We start from the raw sequence: 22,311 nt of genomic DNA on the forward strand, positions 1-22,311 counted from the left end.
CCCCGTAACTATTCCCCAGGTTGTTGCTGTAAATGAGAATGTGTTCAGTCAACTTGCCTGGAAAACAAGGAATCATTTTTTGTTTTTTAAACTCTCGCTCTCCCTGTACTTAAGTGACAGCTTTTAATGTTTCTTATAAAACAACATTCAAAATGAGAGAGACAGCTCTTACTTTTCTCCAGTGTGTCAGCAAGCTCCTTCTGGTTCATTTTCCTCAGGAAGTGCAGTGTGATCTTCAGAGCTCCTTCTCTGGCACTGCTCTCCTGCTTCTCATCTTCAGCGTCCACCACTTCCTTATCCTGCTTCTGACTCTCAAAGCCTTCTGGGAGTTCTGGACTAAGAATCCTCTTGAACATCTTCAGCTCGTTCTTCACAAATGTCATAATATTCTCTTCAAGCAACTGAAATAAATAAAGTAAATAAGTTAAGCAAGAGAATAAATGCTTTCTCAATAACACGTTAATGAATGATTGACAGATAAACTTATGGAGGTAAACAAAAACAAATGTACATAACAGGACCACATACACTGAATATGGAGGCCAGGTCATCTGTTTGATGACTCTGGGAAGACTGACCACTGAGAATCTCTGACTCTGATCTCTCCTGTTGGTTTCTGTGGACAAAACATTCAAGGATTGCACACACACAGACACGCACGCACGTACACACACAGGGAGGGAATGTTGTGTTTAATATTGTTTTAGGACTATGAAAATGGAAAAAACGATTAGCCTATGGATTATGAAAACAACAAACAGCAATGGGAAAATGGGAGAGGAGAAATGACTAGAGTGTTGTTTAACTCACTGACCATGACCCATGAGTTCTTCTTACCTTTGTTCAGTAGAAAAGTCTCCCTCTCTAAAGAGTATAGGTAGCTCCATAGACTGGTCACTCTTCATGGACACACAGCTGGGTACAGGGGAGGCTGGTCTCTCCTGCTTGATTGGGCTTCAACACAACAGAGACAAACATTACGTCTCTCATCTACTCCAAGCTCAGATGGGTAACATAAGAAGAGTTTCATTCCAAAACCGCTATACAGTGCATTCAGAAAGGGTCTGAATACTTATGTAAATGTGATATTTCAGTTTTATATTTTATACATTTGCAAACATTTCTTCAACTGTTTTTGCTTTGTCATTATGGGGTATTGTGTGTAGATTGGTGAAAGAAAAAACAACAATTTCATCAATTTTAGAAGAAGGCAGTAACGTAACAAAATGTGGAAAACGTCAAGGGGTCTGAATACTTTTCGAATGCACTATACAGTGAGGGAAAAAAATATTTGATCCCCTGCTGATTTTGTACGTTTGCCCACTGACAAAGAAATGATCAGTCCATAATTTTAATGGTAGGTTTGTTTGAACAGTGAGAGACAGAATAACAACACCAAAATCCTGAAAAACGCATGTCAAAAATGTTATAAAATGATTAGCATTTTAATGAGGGAAATAAGTATTTGACCCCCTCTCAATCAGAAAGATTTCTGGCTCCCAGGTGTCTTTTATACAGGTAGCGAGCTGAGATTAGGAGCACACTTTTAAAGGGAGTGCTCCTAATCTCAGCTTGTTACCTGTATAAAAGACAACCTGTCCATAGAAGCAATCAATCAATCAGATTCCAAACTCTCCACCATGGCCAAGACCAAAGAGCTCTCCAAGGATGTCAGGGACAAGATTGTAGACCTACACAAGGCTGGAATGGGCTACAAGACCATTACCAAGCAGCTTGGTGAGAAGGTGACAACAGTTGGTGCGATTATTCGCAAATGGAAGAAACACAAAAGAACTGTCAATCTCCCTCGGCCTGGGGCTCCATGCAAGATCTCACCTCGTGGAGTTGCAATGATCATGAGAACAGTGAGGAATCAGCCCAGAACTACACGGGAGGATCTTGTCAATGATCTCAAGGCAGCTGGGACCATAGTCACCAAGAAAACAATTGGTAACACACTACGCCGTGAAGGACTGAAATCCTGCAGCGCCCGCAAGGTCCCCCTGCTCAAGAAAGCACATATACATGCCCGTCTGAAGTTTGCCAATGAACATCTGAATGATTCAGAGGACAACTGGGTGAAAGTGTTGTGGTCAGATGAGCCCAAAATGGAGCTCTTTGGCATCAACTCAACTCGCCGTATTTGGAGGAGGAGGAATGCTGCCTATGACCCCAAGAACACCATCCCCACAGTCAAACATGGAGGTGGAAACATTATGCTTTGGGGGTGTTTTTTTCTAAGGAGACAGGACAACTTCACTGCATCAAAGGGACGATGGACGGGGCCATGTACCGTCAAATCTTGGGTGAGAACCTCCTTCCCTCAGCCAGGGCATTGAAAATGGGTCGTGGATGGGTATTCCAGCATGACAATGACCCAAAACACACGTTCAAGGCAACAAAGGAATGGCTCAAGAAGAAGCACATTAACCTGTTGGGGCTACAGGTTAGCAATGAACCCCGAGCCGGGATTGCTAACAAGGCTGGAAATTCAAAACATCAAAAATCTAATAATTTAAATTTCTCAAACAATCAACTATTTTACACAATTTAAATGATAAACATCTCCTTAATCTAACCACATTGTTCGATTTTCAAAGAGGCTTTACGGCAAAAGCATAAAGTTAGATTATGTTAGGACAGTACATAGCCACAAAAGTACAAACATCCATTTTCAATTCAAGGTCAGGTGTCACCAAAAGCAGAAACCAGCTTGAATTATGCACTAACTTTTGTCAATCTCCATCAGATGACACTCCTAGGACATTATGTTATACAATACATGCATTTTTTGTTCCATCAAGTTCATATTTATATCCAAAAACAGCATTTTACAGTAGCGTGAAATTCAGATTTTTTTCTTCTCTGAAATGCTTCCGGTGAACATAACAAAATTATTATTCGAAAACATTGGTAAATTATAATATTGTCATTCAAAGAATAATATATTATAATCTCGTAATTGCTACCGAATGGCCAGATCTCAAAATAACTTTACTGGGAAATCACATTTTGCAATAAACGGGGTGCTATGCTAAGAACAACAGGCTATGCTATACAGTTAGCATCATCTAAAATCGATAATAACATTGTAAATATCCCCTTACCTTTGATTATCTCCATCAGAAGGCAGGCATCCCAGGTCCGGAAGGCATCCCAGGTCCGGAACAAATGTGGTTTCTTTTGACAAAGTTCATAATTTATGTCCAAACAACACCAAGTACTTAGCGTTCATTATGCTCCCACAAAACGTGGTGGGGGGACTGTAAAATCACGCCGAAAAGCTAAAAAAACCTAGTAAATAATCTATTTATGTATGTTCAAACATGTCAAATGTTGTTTAGCATTAATCTTTTGGTCCATTTTTAACGTTAAACATCAGTAATATTTTCACACAACCTATCCTATGTCTAGATAAACAATGAAGACAAAACTCACGTTTCTCAGATTTATGCGCAGGCGCAAAAAAATGAAGTGATGACATGTCAACTTCCTTGGATTCTAATTTGCTCTCTGTTTATCATAGACGCTTCAAACAACTTTATAAAGATCGTTGACATCTAGTGGAAGCCGTAGGTGTTGCGAAATGAATCCTTTCTCACTATGGTATCTATAAAACAATGACACTAAATAGTACAGTCACAAAATTCACATTTTTTTTTAATCTATTTTTCACAGGTTTTTGCCTGCAATATGAGTTTTGTTATACTTACAGACACCATTCAAACTGTTTTAGAAAATTCAGAGTGTTTTCTATCCGAATGTGTTAATGATATGCATATCCTAGCTTCTGAGTTGGTGTAGGAGGCAGTTAAAAATGGGCACATATTTTTTTCAAAATGTCTCAATACTGCCCCCGAGCCCCAACAGGTGGTCCTGGAGTGGCCTAGCCAGTCTCCAGACCTTAATCCCATAGAAAATCTGTGGAGGGAGCTGAAGGTTCGAGTTGCCAAACGTCAGCCTCGAAACCTTAATGACTTAGAGAAGATCTGCAAAGAGGAGTGGGACAAAATCCCTCCTGAGATGTGTGCAAACCTGGTGGCCAACTACAAGAAACGTCTGACCTCTGTGATTGCCAACAAGAGTTTTGCCACCAAGTACTAAGTCATGTTTTGCAGAGGGGTCAAATACTTATTTCCCTCATTAAAATTCTAATGAATTTATAACATTTTTTACATGCGTTTTTCAGCATTGTTTTGTTGTTATTCTGTCTCTCACTGTTCATATAAACCTACCATTAAAATTATAGACTGATCATTTCTTTGTAAATGGGCAAATGTACAAAATCAGCAGGGGATCAAATACTTTTTTCCCTCACTGTACGTATGTACTGTCCCACAAAATTGCTAAGCATAGCAAGCCATTCACTGAGGGAGAATTCATAAAATAATGTTTAATTGACTGTGCAGCAAAACTTTGCCACGAAAAAACAGAGCTGTTTGAAAATGTTGCCCTGTCAAGACGAACAGTGACACAGCGTGTTGAGGACATTGCAGAGAATATGGAACAACAGTTGATTGACAAGGTAAAGGATTTCAGTCAATGAAGAGCACAACCACAGGGAAAGATGTGTTGGAGGAGGTTAATAAGTGTGTGGCAAAGCTGGGACTGAGTTTTTAGAAGTTCACCAGTGTGACCACTGATGGGCGCCCAAACTTGTCAGGAAAAAACGTTGGCCTTTTGAAAAGGATACAAGATCAAGTAACTGAGCTGAACCCAGATCAGAAAATGATTTTCCTGCATTGCATTATTCATCAGGAGGTGCTCTGTAAATGTGTTCTGAAAATGAGCCATGTTGTGGATACAGTCACTAAATTTGTAAACTTCATAAGAGTAAAACCTATGTGGATGTCCCTCAACTGCAAGATAAAGAATGGTTGGCTGATTTTGCCTTCACCGTGGACATCATGGCCCTCATGAATGAACTGAATTCCAAACTACAAGGGAAGGGCTTTTTTGCAAATCAGATGTACAGCCTTGTCAAAGCCTTCAAGGGTTAATGACTCCTCCTGACCCGCCAAGTAGAAGCTAACAATCTCACCCACCTTCCGACACTACTAGTCTGTTCCCTATCAGATGACCAGCGGGAGAAGTATACATCACTGCTACGTGCTTTGAACAGTGAGTTTTCTCGTCGTTTTGAGGATTTCAAAGTGTTGGAAAATGACATGCTGTTGGTTTCCTCTCCTTTCACCTTCAATGTGGACAACGCTCTCACTGACCTGCAATTTGAGCTTATCGATCTTCTGTCTGATGCAGTGATTGGAGAACTATTCAAAACAATGTCACTGACGAGGTTCTATGCATCCCTCGATGAACAAAACTTTCCAAAGATTAGGAGTCATGCTCAGAAGAAGATGTTTGTACTGTTTGGGTCAACCTACAGTTGAAGTTGGAAGTTTACATATACTTAGGTTGGAGTCATTAAAAATTGTTTTTCAACTACTCCACAAATTTCTTGTTAACAAACTATAGTTTTGGCAAGTCGGTTAGGACATCAACTTTGTGCATGACCCAAGTGATTTATCCAACAATTGTTTACAGACAGATTATTTCACTTATAATTCACTGTATCACAATTCCAGTGGGTCAGAAGTTTATATACACTAAGTTGACAGCGCCTTTAAACAGCTTGGAACATTCCTGAAAATGATATCATGGCTTTAGAAACATCTGATAGGGTAATTGACATCATTTGGGTCAATTGGAGGTGTACCTGAGGTACCTCTACCAAATACTAATTGAGTGTATGTAAACTTCTGACCCACTGGGAATGTGATGAAAGAAATAAAAGCTGAAACAAATAATTCTCTCTACTATTATTCTGACATTTCACATTCTTAAAATAAAGTGGGGATCCTAACTGACCTAAGACAGGGAATGTTTACTAGGATTAAATGTCAGGAATTGTGAATAGCTGAGTTTAAAATGTATTTGGCTAAGGTGTATGTAAACTTCCGACTTCAACTGTATGTACAGTTTACATACACTCAATTAGTATTTGGTAGCATTGCTTTTAAATTGTTTAACTTGGGTCAAACGTTTCGGGTAGCCTTCCACAAGCTTCCCACAATAAGTTGGGTGTCACGGTCGTGTGCTTGGAGTCATTGTCCATTTGGAAGACCCATTTGCGACCAAGCTTTAACTTCCTGACTGATGTCTTGGGATGTTGCTTCAATATATCCACATCATTTTCTTCCTCATGCTGCCATCTATTTTGTGAAGTGCACCAGTCCCTCCTGCAGCAAAGCAACCGCACAACATGATGCTGCCACCCCCGTGCTTCACGGTTGGGATGGTGTTCTTCAGCTTGCAAGCGTCCCCTTTTTTCCTCCAAACATAACGATGGTCATTATGGCCAACAGTTTCATCAGACCAGAGGACATTTCTCCAAAAAGTACAATATTTTTCGCCATGTGCAGTTGCAAACCGTAGTCTGGCTTTTTTATGGCGGTTTTGGAGCAGTGGCTTCTTCCTTGCTGAGCGGCCTTTCAAGTTATGTCGATATAGGACTTGTTTTACTGTGGCTATAGATACTTTTGTACCTGTTTCCTCCAGCATCTTCACAAGGTCCTTTGCTGTTGTTCTGGGATTGATTTGCACTTTTCGCACCAAAGTACGTTCATCTCTAGGAGACAGAACACATCTCCTTCCTGAGCGGTATGACAGCTGCGTGGTCCCATGGTGTTTATACTTGCGTACTATTGTTTGTACAGATGAACGTGGCACTTTCAGGCGTTTGGAAATTGCTCCCAAGGATGAACCAGACTTGCGGAGGCCTACAATTTTTTTCTGAGGTCTTGGATGATTTCTTTTGATTTCCCCATGATGTTAAGCAAAGAGGCACTGAGGTTGAAGGTAGGCCCTGAAATACATCCACAGGTACACCTCCAATTGACTCAAATGATGTCAGTTAGCCTATCAGAAGCTTCTAAAGCCATGATATCATTTTATGGAATTTTCCAAGCTGTTTAAAGGCACAGTCAACTTAGTGTATGTAAACTTCTGACCCACTGGAATTGTGATACAGTGAATTATAATTGAAATAATCTGTCTGTAAACAATTGTTGGAAAAATTACTTGGGTCATGCACAAAGTAGATGTCCTAACCGACTTGCCAAAACTATAGTTTGTTAACAAGAAATTTGTGGAGTGGTTGAAAAAACGATTTTTAATGACTCCAACCTAAGTGTATGTAAACTTCCAACTTCAACTGTATCTGCCAACACAGTCATAAACATGATGTATTGAGCTGTAATATGATTCTGGCCGCGATGGCCCAAAAATATTCGAATGTGGCTCTCCATGGAAAATATTTGCCCAGGCCTGTCATAGACTCTCAGGCTGCAGTCGTGGGGGATGGGGAGGGGAGTGGAGTGTACAGCTTGGGGTTGTGAGGTGCTGATAACAGTCACCCTCAGCAACAGGGAATTCATAACAGAGTCTTTTCCCAAAACCATCGTTATGAATGATGAAGTTGAATACGCTCATAATCTAACGCCTGCCTCAGACCACTCGTAGAACAGCTAAGTGAGTCTTTAAATGTTTTTTAGCCCTCCCTTGTCACTTTATACACAGAAGATCTCCGCTAAACATAGAATCACATGGTTTATCCGTCTCTCAGTGACCGCTGATAACTTCAGAACAAAGTTGACTACAACTACAAAGTTGCCAAAGTTGTCTTTGCAATTGATACAAACAAGCGACGTATAAAGTATCAAATGAAAACCGAGATGACTGCGTTAAACAGTTAAGCCTATTTGAAACATATTGAAGAACATTTCATATTCAATCAATTGAGTTCTATTTTGCTACTTACTGTCTGTAATTTGTCTCAATATATTTTATGATGTTTAGCCTGGAATTAAGTTGAGGACGCTCAACCACCGTGAGTCGAGGTCCAACCAAAATGTTTAATTATCATTGAAAAGGAAAAGGTACAATGCTCGCTCACCATAAATAAATAATTGTTTTATTTAAGCAAGTTTAAAAAGCTTAACACTCCGACCTTCAGCAGAATAATCACACAAAGGGAATGAACAAGTTCATGTAGGGCATGGGGAAGACAATTAGGGAGAAACTCTTCAGCTGGTGGTGCTAATGAGAGAGGGTGTGGTAGACTAAACAGGTTGGTCTCAGGGTGAGGGCTACTGTGGTCAATGTCTCCACCTAGAGGTCAAATACAGTAATGGAACCAGAACAACAGTTAGGGAGACAGAGCAATCATATTTCAACTGCAGTAGATATAACTGATTTAAAACCATTACAATAGAATAAACAACAGGTTTAACACAACAGGTTTGGACAATAGGGATCTAGTGAGCTTTTTCCATCAATGAACAAGAAGTACAAATGCCTCCAATAGCCAAACTATGACCCTTCAAAAAAACATACTATAGTCCTTCTGTAGGTTAAGACCTCTGGGGACTAAAGTATCTACAACATACTATAGTCCTTCTGTAGGTTAAGACCTCTGGGGACTAAAGTATCTACAACATACTATAGTCCTTCTGTAGGAAGACCTCTGGTGACTAAAGTATCTACAACATACTATAGTCCTTCTGTAGGTTAAGACCTCTGGTGACTAAAGTATCTACAACATACTATAGTCTTTCTGTAGGTTAAGACCTCTGGGGACTAAAGTATCTACAACATACTATAGTCCTTCTGTAGGTTAAGACCTCTGGGGACTAAAGTATCTACAACATACTATAGTCCTTCTGTAGGTTAAGACCTCTGGGGACTAAAGTATCTACAACATACTATAGTCCTTCTGTAGGTTAAGACCTCTGGTGACTAAAGTATCTACAACATACTATAGTCCTTCTGTAGGTTAAGACCTCTGGGGACTAAACATACTATAGTCCTTCTGTAGGTTAAGACCTCTGGGGACTAAACATACTATAGTCCTTCTGTAGGTTAAGACCTCTGGGGACTAAAGTATCTACAACATAATATAGTCCTTCTGTAGGTTAAGACCTCTGGGACTAAACATACTATAGTCCTTCTGTAGGTTAAGACCTCTGGGGACTAAACATACTATAGTCTTTCTGTAGGTTAAGACCTCTGGGGACTGAAGTATCCATAACATACTATAGTCCTTCTGTAGGTTAAGACCTCTGGGGACTAAAGTATCTACAACATACTATAGTCCTTCTGTAGGTTAAGACCTCTGGGGACTAAAGTATCTACAACATACTATAGTCTTTCTGTAGGTTAAGACCTCTGGGGACTAAAGTATCTACAACATACTATAGTCCTTCTGTAGGTTAAGACCTCTGGGGACTAAAGTATCTACAACATAATATAGTCCTTCTGTAGGTTAAGACCTCTGGGACTAAACATACTATAGTCCTTCTGTAGGTTAAGACCTCTGGGACTAAAGTATCTACAACATACTATAGTCCTTCTGTAGGTTAAGACCTCTGGGACTAAACATACTATAGTCCTTCTGTAGGTTAAGACCTCTGGGGACTAAACATACTATAGTCTTTCTGTAGGTTAAGACCTCTGGGGACTGAAGTATCCATAACATACTATAGTCTTTCTGTAGATTAAGACCTCTGGGGACTGAAGTATCCATAACATACTATAGTCCTTCTGTAGGTTAAGACCTCTGGGGACTAAAGTATCTACAACATTCTACAGTCCTTCTGTAGGTTAAGACCTCTGGTGACTAAACATACTATAGTCCTTCTGTAGGTTAAGACCTCTGGGAACTAAAGTATGTACAACATACTATAGTCCATTTCTAGGTTAAGACCTCTGGAGACTAAAGTATCTACAACATACTATAATCCTTCAGTAGGTTAAGACCTCTGGGACTAAAGTATCTACAACATACTATAGTCCTTCTGTAGGTTAAGACCTCTGGGGACTAAACATACTATAGTCTTTCTGTAGGTTAAGACCTCTGGAGACTAAACATACTATAGTCCTTCTGTAGGTTAAGACCTCTGGAGACTAAAGTATCTACTACATACTATAGTCCTTCTGTAGGTTAAGACCTGTGGGGACTAAACATACTATAGTCCTTCTGTAGGTTAAGACCTCTGGAGACTAAAGTATCTACTACATACTATAGTCCTTCTGTAGGTAAAAACCTGAGGGGACTAAAGTAAACCAAATAAAATGAGAAGATATATATACATCTATATCTCTTCTCATTTTATATATATATATATATATATATATATATATAGCACCAGTCCAAAATTTGTACACATCTACTGCACTTGAAGAAATGTTCAATAGCCTAGTTAATCATTAGATTACTTCTAACACAGTATCTATGTTTTGCTCAGTCTGGCAGTTACCCAGAACTATCAGAGGCTTTCTCTTGTGGCTGCTGCTGATGACAACTGCATATAAGTTGTTGTTCTACATCATAATAATGATGTCTGCATAGCATTTTGGCTTCATTTTGGCATCATTTTGGCTGATTAACTCATGCTTATTTCTGAAGATTAACTCAGGTTTTCGCCCAACGGCAAATGAGTTGGAGCTTTGGCAGGCGTTGGACCTGCGGCCGAAAAGTGTTCGGTTTGAATCCCGGGCCAGTAGCTGGAAAATACGGGCGGAATTGATATGACCACTGGAGGGCTGCTGTGTTCACATCCTCAAAACAACCACCTTTTATTGGTCCATTGAGCAAGGCCCTTTATCCCCACAACATGTTCTCCATCCAGGGGAGCTGAACTGCAGCTTGAACCTGTGGTCGTCTCAACTGTATGTGTGAGGTCTGCTGTTTGGGGGGTTGAGAATGGAGCAGAACACACATTGCTGTTGTTTGCTGTAACTAATGAACAAAGTTGTACTGTACTGTATTGTATTGTACTGTATTGTAAAGAAGTCAGCCAGAGATGAACGTGGGCCTTCATTCAAACGAAGAGATGCCTCCCTGGACACCACTGGGTTTGCATATAATTAAGATCAATTCTACCCCCCCTCCCCCCTAATCCACAGTAATGATTTATTTTTATTTTTATAATAATAATAATATATTATTTTGGATAGATAGTACTCAGACAGCTACAGTGTTTACAGTAATGACTATTACCGATCATGATCTTTTGTAGTAACCACGTGTAATCCTAGGCCCACTCCTATTCTCGCTATACACCAAGTCACTTGGCTCTGTCATATCCTCACATGGTCTCTCATATCATTGCTATGCAGATGACATACAATTAATCTTCTCCTTTCCCCCTTCTGACAACCAGGTGGCGAATCGCATCTCTGCATGTCTGGCAGACATATCAGTGTGGATGACGGATCACCACCTCAAGCTGAACCTCGGCAAGACGGAGCTGCTCTTCCTCCCGGGGAAGGACTGCCCGTTCCATGAGCTCGCAATCATGGTTGACAACTCGCCAGTGTCCTCCTCCCAGAGTGCTAAGAGCCTCGGTGTGACCCTGGACAACACCCTGTCGTTCTCCACTAACATCAAGGCGGCGACCCGATCCTGTAGGTTCATGCTCTACAACATTCGTAGAGTACGACCCTGCCTCACACAGGAAGCGGCGCAGGTCCTAATCCAGGCACTTGTCATCTCCCGTCTGGATTACTGCAACTCGTTGTTGGCTGGGCTCCCTGCCTGTGCCATTAAACCCCTACAACTCATCCAGAACGCCGCAGCCCGTCTGGTGTTCAACCTTCCCAAGTTCTCTCACGTCACCCCGCTCCTCCGCTCTCTCCACTGGCTTCCAGTCGAAGCTCGCATCCGCTACAAGACCATGGTGCTTGCCTACGGAGCTGTGAGGGGAACGGCACCTCCGTACCTTCAGGCTCTGATCAGGCCCTACACCCAAACAAGGGCACTGCGTTCATCCACCTCTGGCCTGCTCGCCTCCCTACCTCTGAGGAAGCACAGTTCCCGCTCAGCCCAGTCAAAACTGCTCGCTGCTCTGGCACCCCAATGGTGGAACAAGCTCCCTCACGACGCCAGGACAGCGGAGTCAATCACCACCTTCCGGAGACACCTGAAACCCCACCTCTTTAAGGAATACCTGGGATAGGATAAAGTAATCCTTCTAACCCCCCCTTAAAAGATTTAGATGCACTATTGTAAAGTGGTTGTTCCACTGGATATTATAAGGTGAATGCACCAATTTGTAAGTCGCTCTGGATAAGAGCGTCTGCTAAATGACTTAAATGTTAAATGTAAATGTAATCCCACCCCTCTGCTCCTCTCAGCCCAGCCCACCTATCTCTGTAGAACATCCTCTTTTGATGTCCACCTGACATATATTTTTCAACTGTGCTGTGAGTTACATGCATTTTAACCTTTCTAGTCTCATAGTATCCACAGACTGTAAGTTAAAGATACTGATTTTTCATAAGAGTATTATTCTATTGTTGATTGACTGACTATGGCTTTCCAAATACCCCAGCACTGCTATTTATAAAGATCATTTTAAACTAATATTGTGATTTTTCCTCCATTCCTATTTTCCTATGAATTATATTCTTAGCTAAAAATGTTACTATTTAATAGTAATAGCAATAATTCATAAATGGCACCATGCAGGGTTCTATATGGAACCATTTTGGTTCAGTGAAGAAGAACCTCTAGAGTTCTGATCAAAGAACACTATAAAAGGGATTCTATATAGAACTTTTAGTGATTCCATACATTAAGCAAGATAGAACCCTTTTTGGTTTAAACAGGAGTGAACAGCGTGTTGATATAACGGCGCCTTCCCTGTGGCTCAGTTGGTAGAGCATGGTGTTTGCAACGCTAGCATGGTGTGTGCAACGCCAGGGTTGTGGGTTTGATCCCTGCGGGGGGCCAGTACAAAAAAAAAAATGCATGAAAATGAAATGTATCCATTCACTACTGTAAGTTGCTCTGGATAAGAGTGTCTGCTAAATGACTAAAATGTAAATGTAACGGTAATATTGTCCGAATTCTGCTTGTAACAATGATCAGAATTAGTAAAAACAATAAGGTAATGCATGCCAACAAACTAGGAAATAATTAAGAGTAGACAAAATTATGTGTGTGTGCTGGTGAGACAACCACATATCACAGTCAAATATACAGGATACAAACATTTCATTCCAGCTATATAGCATTTTGCAAAACAAAAATTCATACACAAATCTATGAATTAAATTCTTAGAACAACAGTATTTTACAGACACATGAAGGTACCCATATAAATAATTTCTGATGAAAAATGACAAATGTGAAATATAACGTATTGGAAATAAACTCTTTATAAGTTCTTAAACAACATTGTCATCTCACCTCTTAGCCTTGGTGTCATGTTCCCCAGAGAGACTCATTTTAGAGGCAGGGCCCCCCTCCTCTCTGTCCCCAGAGAGACTCATTTCAGAGCACTGACAACTAAACAAAGATCCAACATGTTGGTTGTGGTTAACAAAGTGACAACTAATTCTTGAATGTCAATTGTTCTCTTTTATTCATTATCTCTTAGAAATAAAACATTTCCTAACAGACACATCCAAACAGTCAGGTGATTTAATGAATCACATGAACATGTAGTTGTGACTGATAGGTTTCACCTCTTCTCCATGTAGTGGAGCTGTTGATAATAATATCTCACTTTCTCTTTTAATCATTTCACTCATTCTAGTGTGTTGCTTTGTTCAACAGGTATGCTATTATTATGCTATTACTAAATATAATTCATAATAACAATGTTAAGAAAAGTATGTTCAGTGGTTTCATACCAAATTACACAAGAAACAGGAAATCATTGTAATTTTGAAAACAACAAATGTTCTGATATTCTGTCAGATGATTTAGAACTATGATACATTACATTACAAATTGTAAAATAACCACGATATATGAATCCTGTAATACGAGATGTTTTGAATTGTATTGCCTAAGCCCAGTTAGCGCCATTTTGTATGATTGAACTGTCACGTACCTCTCCCAGGTGAAATGGACTGTTAGATCTGACTGTTTTACTCTCATTCTCTATACTAAGACAACACCATACATTTAATGTCCCTACACACTTTACAATAATCCCTGGGAAGATTCTTACCTTGTAGCCTGAATTCACAACCAGAACATGTCAAGTCATTGAGATATTGTCCGTTGTGCTGAGGGAGCACCTTCCTGATGACAAGTGGCTCTGTATCTATGTTTTAGGTACAGTTGCTCTTTGGATGCAATAATATCTGGTCAAAGTCTAGTGATAAAACACCATAGTATATCATAAACATAACAGTAGTTTAACCTTTGGCCAGTAAAGGCCATGGCAGATTATAACATATAGAATCATTATGATGGATCCAGTTTCAACATATCTCTAACTTTGAAGTATACAGTGGGGTCCCAAATTATTGACACCCTCAAACCAACTCTTAGTGTCCTGATTCAGATCTGTTTAAACCAACTCTTAGTGTCCTGATTCAGATCTGTTCAAACCAACTCTTAGTGTCCTGATTCAGATCTGTTCAAACCAACTCTTAGTGTCCTGATTCAGATCTATTTAAACCAACTCTTATTTTCCTGATTCAGATCTGTTTCAACCAACTCTTAGTTTCCTGATTCAGATCTGTTTAAACCAACTCTTAGTGTCCTGATTCAGATCTGTTTCAACCAACTCTTAGTTTCCTGATTCAGATCTGTTTAAACCAACTCTTAGTGTCCTGATTCAGATCTGTTTCAACCAACTCTTAGTTTCCTGATTCAGATCTGTTTAAACCAACTCTTAGTGTCCTGATTCAGATCTGTTTAAACCAACTCTTATTTTCCTGATTCAGATCTGTTTAAACCAACTCTTAGTTTCCTGATTCAGACATGTTTCAACCAACTCTTAGTGTACTGATTCAGATCTGTTCAAACCAACTCTTATTTTCCTGATTCAGATCTGTTTAAACCAACTCTTAGTTTCCTGATTCAGATCTGTTCAAACCAACTCTTATTTTCCTGATTCAGATCTGTTTAAACCAACTCTTAGTTTCCTGATTCAGATCTGTTTCAACCAACTCTTAGTGTACTGATTCAGATCTGTTCAAACCAACTCTTATTTTCCTGATTCAGATCTGTTTAAACCAACTCTTAGTTTCCTGATTCAGATCTGTTCAAACCAACTCTTATTTTCCTGATTCAGATCTGTTTAAACCAACTCTTCTGACTGTCATTGTCATGTCATGTATATCTAAAGGAGTTGGCTAAAGCACGCACAGATCTGGGACCAGACTAATGTATCCGTGGGTTGCCAGTTAGACTGTTTGTCTGGTCTCTGGTATGTGGTCAGCAGTGGTGGCTGGTGGCATGGAGGACAGGCTCATAAAAATGGCTGGAATAAAATGAATAGAATGGTATCAAACACATCAAACACACAGGTACATTTCCACTCACTTCATTCCAGCCCTTATTATTCTCACCTTACCAGCCTCCTCTGGTGGTCAGTGGGCACAGCATGGTTGGGGTCAATAGTGACCATGGTGTCTGTTGTCTTCGGTTGTTGGAGGCTTCCACACCCAAGACCAGGTGATGTCATCGGCAGGCGACCACCAGGTACAGTTGTCCCAGGGTCCAGGCTTTGGGCTGCCAGGCCATGCAATATATCTCAGGATGTTTTAGCATAACTGTTGTCAAGTGTCTCTAACAAAGTTTGTATGAGTTGATCTAGAACAGCCTGCCTGAGTCGATTTGTGAGATGGAAACAGGACTCCTCCCACCTGTGACTGTATCAACCCCAGTAGGGAGGCGCTTGTTCCTGGACACTTCATTAGAAACACCATTAGATGAAAAAGATGTCTGTTTCCATCCACTCAGCTCTGCTTCTAGTACTAGTGATAACTGCAGCTCTGACTCAGCCCCTTTCCAACAAACAACAAATACAACAACAACATATTATTTATAAAATGTGATGTTTTTATATGGTTTTTGAACACAAATTGTTAAACAAGCATGATATATTGGTTATGAATAGAACATAACTAATGCTGAGTGACAGTAATTGTTGTTTTATATGTTTTACAATGTGTTTATAGTTGATTATGTGTTTAAAGTGTGGAATACAACGTCCTTTCTTTAAAACATTTATTTGTATACTATGACGTGAGCCTCCTCTACATCCTGGAATCCAACGTAGCTTGGGGTCAGCGTTGGGGTCTGGGTATTTATATTGAATTGCTGCGACCACACAAGCTGGGTGTCACGTCCTGACCAGTATAAGGGGTTATTGGTTATTGTAGTTTGGTCAGGACGTGGCAGGGGGTATTTGTTTTATGTGGTTCGGGGTTTAATGGTATATGTATTTATGTAAGAGGGGAGTTTGATTTATGTGTTCCGGGGTTTTTGGGTAATGTTCTTGTTTTGTATTTCTATGGTTTTCTATGTTGTGTATTTCTTTGTGTTGGCCTGGAATGGCTCTCAATCAGGAAAAGCTGTACATCGTTGTTGCTGATTGAGAGTCACACTTAGGTATCCCTGTTTCACCTGTCCCTTTGTGTGATTGCATAGCTGTGTGTAGCCTGTAATCCTGTTCGTTCGATCGTTTTCTTGTTTTGTTTGTTACGTGTTCAATAAAAGTCATTATGAGCACTCAACCCGCTGCATTTTGGTCCTCTACGTACGACGGCCGTTACACTGGGAGTACCTGGCGTCGACCAAGATATTCTCCCCTCAGCATCCACTCCGAAGCGATCCTGTAGGAAACCAGTCTTTATTGTCTAGACGAGAGAGAAAACAACTACATGTCAATGTAATATACAACAATCAAAAGAAACATTAGGCCTTTACAACATAAAATATAACATTAGTCTCAGGGATCATGAGGCCTTTACAACATAAAGTATAACATTAGTCTCAGGGATCATGAGGCCTTTACAACATAAAGTATAACATTAGTCTCAGGGATCATGAGGCCTTTACAACATAAAATATAACATTAGTCTCAGGGATCATGAGGCGTTTACAACATAAAGTATAACATTAGTCTCAGGGATCATGAGGCCTTTACAACATAAAATATAACATTAGTCTCAGGGATCATGAGGCCTTTACAACATAAAATATAACATTAGTCTCAGGGATCATGAGGCCTTTACAACATAAAATATAACATTAGTCTCAGGGGTCATGAGGCCTTTACAACATAAAATATAACATTAGTCTCAGGGATCATGAGGCCTTTACAACATAAAATATAACATTAGTCTCAGAAATCATGAGGCCTTTACAACATAAAGTATAACATTAGTCTCAGGGATCATTAGGCCTTTACAACATAAAATATAACATTAGTCTCAGGGATCATGAGGCCTTTACAACATAAAATATAACATTAGTCTCAGGGATCATGAGGCCTTTACAACATAAAATATAACATTAGTCTCAGGGGTCATGAGGCCTTTACAACATAAAATATAACATTAGTCTCAGGGATCATGAGGCCTTTACAACATAAAATATAACATTAGTCTCAGGGGTCATGAGGCCTTTACAACATAAAATATAACATTAGTCTCAGGGGTCATGAGGCCTTTACAACATAAAATATAACATTAGTCTCAGGGGTCATGAGGCCTTTACAACATAAAATATAACATTAGTCTCAGGGATCATGAGGCCTTTACAACATAAAATATAACATTAGTCTCAGGGATCATGAGGCCTTTACAACATAAAATATAACATTAGTCTCAGGGATCATGAGGCCTTTACAACATAAAATATAACATTAGTCTCAGGGATCATGAGGCCTTTACAACATAAAATATAACATTAGTCTCAGGGGTCATGAGGCCTTTACAACATAAAATATAACATTAGTCTCAGGGATCATGAGGCCTTTACAACATAAAATATAACATTAGTCTCAGGGATCATGAGGCCTTTACAACATAAAATATAACATTAGTCTCAGGGATCATGAGGCCTTTACAACATAAAATATAACATTAGTCTCAGGGGTCATGAGGCCTTTACAACATAAAATATAACATTAGTCTCAGGGATCATGAGCCCTTTACAACATAAAATATAACATTAGTCTCAGGGATCATGAGGCCTTTACAACATAAAATATAACATTAGTCTCAGGGATCATGAGGCCTTTACAACATAAAATATAACATTAGTCTCAGGGGTCATGAGGCCTTTACAACATAAAATATAACATTAGTCTCAGGGGTCATGAGGCCTTTACAACATAAAATATAACATTAGTCTCAGGGATCATGAGGCCTTTACAACATAAAATATAACATTAGTCTCAGGGGTCATGAGGCCTTTACAACATAAAATATAACATTAGTCTCAGGGATCATGAGGCCTTTACAACATAAAATATAACATTAGTCTCAGGGATCATGAGGCCTTTACAACATAAAATATAACATTAGTCTCAGGGATCATGAGGCCTTTACAACATAAAATATAACATTAGTCTCAGGGGTCATGAGGCCTTTACAACATAAAATATAACATTAGTCTCAGGGATCATGAGGCCTTTACAACATAAAATATAACATTAGTCTCAGGGGTCATGAGGCCTTTACAACATAAAATATAACATTAGTCTCAGGGATCATGAGGCCTTTACAACATAAAATATAACATTAGTCTCAGGGATCATGAGGCCTTTACAACATAAAATATAACATTAGTCTCAGGGGTCATGAGGCCTTTACAACATAAAATATAACATTAGTCTCAGGGATCATGAGGCCTTTACAACATAAAATATAACATTAGTCTCAGGGGTCATGAGGCCTTTACAACATAAAATATAACATTAGTCTCAGGGATCATGAGGCCTTTACAACATAAAATATAACATTAGTCTCAGGGGTCATGAGGCCTTTACAACATAAAATATAACATTAGTCTCAGGGGTCATGAGGCCTTTACAACATAAAATATAACATTAGTCTCAGGGATCATGAGGCCTTTACAACATAAAATATAACATTAGTCTCAGGGATCATGAGGCCTTTACAACATAAAATATAACATTAGTCTCAGGGATCATGAGGCCTTTACAACATAAAATATAACATTAGTCTCAGGGATCATGAGGCCTTTACAACATAAAATATAACATTAGTCTCAGGGATCATGAGGCCTTTACAACATAAAATATAACATTAGTCTCAGGGATCATGAGGCCTTTACAACATAAAATATAACATTAGTCTCAGGGATCATGAGGCCTTTACAACATAAAATATAACATTAGTCTCAGGGATCATGAGGCCTTTACAACATAAAATATAACATTAGTCTCAGGGATCATGAGGCCTTTACAACATAAAATATAACATTAGTCTCAGGGATCATGAGGCCTTTACAACATAAAATATAACATTAGTCTCAGGGATCATGAGGCCTTTACAACATAAAATATAACATTAGTCTCAGGGATCATGAGGCCTTTACAACATAAAATATAACATTAGTCTCAGGGATCATGAGGCCTTTACAACATAAAATATAACATTAGTCTCAGGGATCATGAGGCCTTTACAACATAAAATATAACATTAGTCTCAGGGATCATGAGGCCTTTACAACATAAAATATAACATTAGTCTCAGGGATTTTATTTTTTATTTCACCTTTATTTAACCAGGTAGACTAGTTGAGAACAAGTTCTCATTTGCAACTGCGATCTGGCCAAGATAAAGCAAAGCAGTTCGACACATACAACAACACAGAGTTACACATGGAATAAACAAACATACAATCAATAATACAGTAGAAAAATCTATATACAGCATGTGCAAATGAGGTAGGACAAGAGAGGTAAGGCAATAAATAGGCCATGGTGGCAAAGTAATTACAATATAGCAATTAAACACTGGAATGGTAGGATGTGCAGAAGATGAATGTGCAAGTTGAGATACTGGGGTGCAAAGGAGCAAGATAAATAAATAAATAAATAAATAAATACAGTATGGGGATGAGGTAGATTGGATGGGCTATTTACAGATGAGCTATGTACAGGTGCAGTGATCTGTGAGCTGCTCTGACAGCTGGTGCTTAAAGCTAGTGAGGGAGGTAAGAGTCTCCAGCTTCAGAGATTTTTTGTAGTTCGTTCCAGTCATTGGCAGCAGAGAACTGGAAGGAGAGGCGGCCAAAGGAAGAATTGGCTTTGGGGGTGACCAGTGAGATATACCTGCTGGAGCGCGTGCTACGGGTGGGTGCTGCTATGGTGACCAGTGAGCTGAGATAAAGCGGGGCTTTACCTAGCAGAGACTTGTAGATGACCGGGAGCCAGTGGGTTTGGCGACGAGTATGAAGCGAGGGCCAGCCAGCAAGATCATACAGGTCGCAGTGGTGGGTAGTATATGGGGCTTTGGTGACAAAACGGATGGCCCTGTGATAGACTGCATCCAATTTGTTGAGTAGAGTGTTGGAGGCTATTTTGTAAATGACATCGCCGAAGTCGAGGATCGGTAGGATGGTCAGTTTTACGAGGGTATGTTTGGCAGCATGAGTGAAGGATGCTTTGTTTGCGAAATAGGAAGCCGATTCTAGATTTAATTTTGGATTGGAGATGTTTAATGTGAGTCTGGAAGGAGAGTTTACAGTCTAACCAGACACCCAGGTATTTGTAGTGGTCCACATATTCTAAGTCAGAACCGTCCAGAGTAGTGATGCTGGATGGGCGGGCAGGTGCAGGCAGCGATCCGTTGAAGAGCATGCATTTAGTTTTACTTGTATTTAAGAGCAGTTGGAGGCCACGGAAGGAGAGTTGTATGGCATTGAAGCTCGTCTGGAGGGTTGTTAACACAGTGTCCAAAGAAGGGCCAGAAGTATACAGAATGGTGTCGTCTGCGTAGATCAGAGACTCACCAGCAGCAAGAGCGACATCATTGATGTATACAGAGAAGAGAGTCGGCCCAAGAATTGAACCCTGTGGCACCCCCATAGAGACTGCCAGAGGCTCAGACAACAGGCCCTCCGATTTGACACACTGAACTCTATCAGAGAAGTAGTTGGGGAACCAGGCGAGGCAATCATTTGAGAAACCAAGACTATTGAGTCTGCCGATGAGGATGTGGTGATTGACAGAGTCAAACGCCTTGGCCAGGTCAATGAATACGGCTGCACAGTATTGTTTCTTATCGATGGCGGTTAAGATATCGTTTAGGACCTTGAGCGTGGCTGAGGTGCACCCATGACCAGCTCTGAAACCAGATTGCATAGCGGAGAAGGTGCGGTGGATTCGAAATGGTCGGTAATTTGTTTGTTGACTTGGCTTTCGAAGACCTTAGAAAGGCAGGGTAGGATAGATATAGGTCTGTAGCAGTTTGGGTCAAGAGTGTCCCCCCCTTTGAATAGGGCGATGATCGCAGCTGCTTTCCAATCTTTGGGAATCTCAGACGACACGAAAGAGAGGTTGAACAGGCTAGTAATAGAGGTTGCAACAATTTCGTGGTGAAATAAAAAAAAAGATATACACTGCTCAAAAAAATAAAAGGAACACTTAAACAACACAATGTAAATCCAAGTCAATCACACTTCTGTGAAATCAAGCTGTCCACTTAGGAAGCAACACTGATTGACAATACATTTCACATGCTGTTGTGCAAATGGAATAGACAACAGGTGGAAATTATAGGCAATTAGCAAGACACCCCCAATAAAAGAGTGGTTCTGCAGGTGGGGACCACAGACCACTTCTCAGTTCCTATGCTTCCTGGCTGATGTTTTGGTCACTTTTGAATGCTGGCGGTGCTTTCACTCTAGTGGTAGCATGAGACGGAGTCTACATCCCACACAAGTGGCTCAGGTAGTGCAGCTCATCCAGGATGGCACATCAATGCGAGCTGGGGCAAGAAGGTTTGCTGTGTCTGTCAGCGTAGTGTCCAGAGCATGGAGGCGCTACCAGGAGACAGGCCAGTACATCAGGAGACGTGGAGGAGGCCGTAGGAGGGCAACAACCCAGCAGCAGGACCGCTACCTCCGCCTTTGTGCAAGGAGGAGCAGGAGAAGCACTGCCAGAGCCCTGCAAAATGACCTCCAGCAGGCCACAAATGTGCATGTGTCTGCTCAAACGGTCAGAAACAGACTCCATGAGGGTGGTATGAGGGCCCGACGTCCACAGGTGGGGGTTGTGCTTACAGCCCAACACCGTGCAGGACGTTTGGCATTTGCCAGAGAACACCAAGATTGGCAAATTCGCCACTGGCGCCCTGTGGAGTCTGGAGACACCGTGGAGGACATTCTGCTGCCTGCAGCATCCTCCAGCATGACCGGTTTGGCGGTGGGTCAGTCATGGTGTGGGGTGGCATTTCTTTGGGGGGCCGCACAGCCCTCCATGTGCTCGCCAGAGGTAGCCTGACTGCCATTAGGTACCGAGATTAGAT

General features: G+C 40.5%; 1 long non-coding RNA gene across 1 annotated transcript; it reads right to left on the bottom strand.

Moving 5' to 3' along the window:
* Positions 1-837: 837 nt before the first annotated feature.
* Positions 838-15,654, bottom strand: LOC123743376 (uncharacterized). Its single transcript, XR_006770117.1, has 3 exons — positions 14,022-15,654; positions 13,253-13,351; positions 838-954 (listed from the first exon to the last, which is right to left on the bottom strand). It is a non-coding gene; the product is annotated as an uncharacterized lncRNA (long non-coding RNA).
* Between the last annotated feature and the right edge of the window lie 6,657 nt (positions 15,655-22,311).

This window comes from Salmo salar, chromosome ssa06 (genome assembly GCF_905237065.1).
Source record: "Salmo salar chromosome ssa06, Ssal_v3.1, whole genome shotgun sequence".
In the NCBI taxonomy this organism is placed as follows: Eukaryota; Metazoa; Chordata; class Actinopteri; order Salmoniformes; family Salmonidae; genus Salmo; species Salmo salar.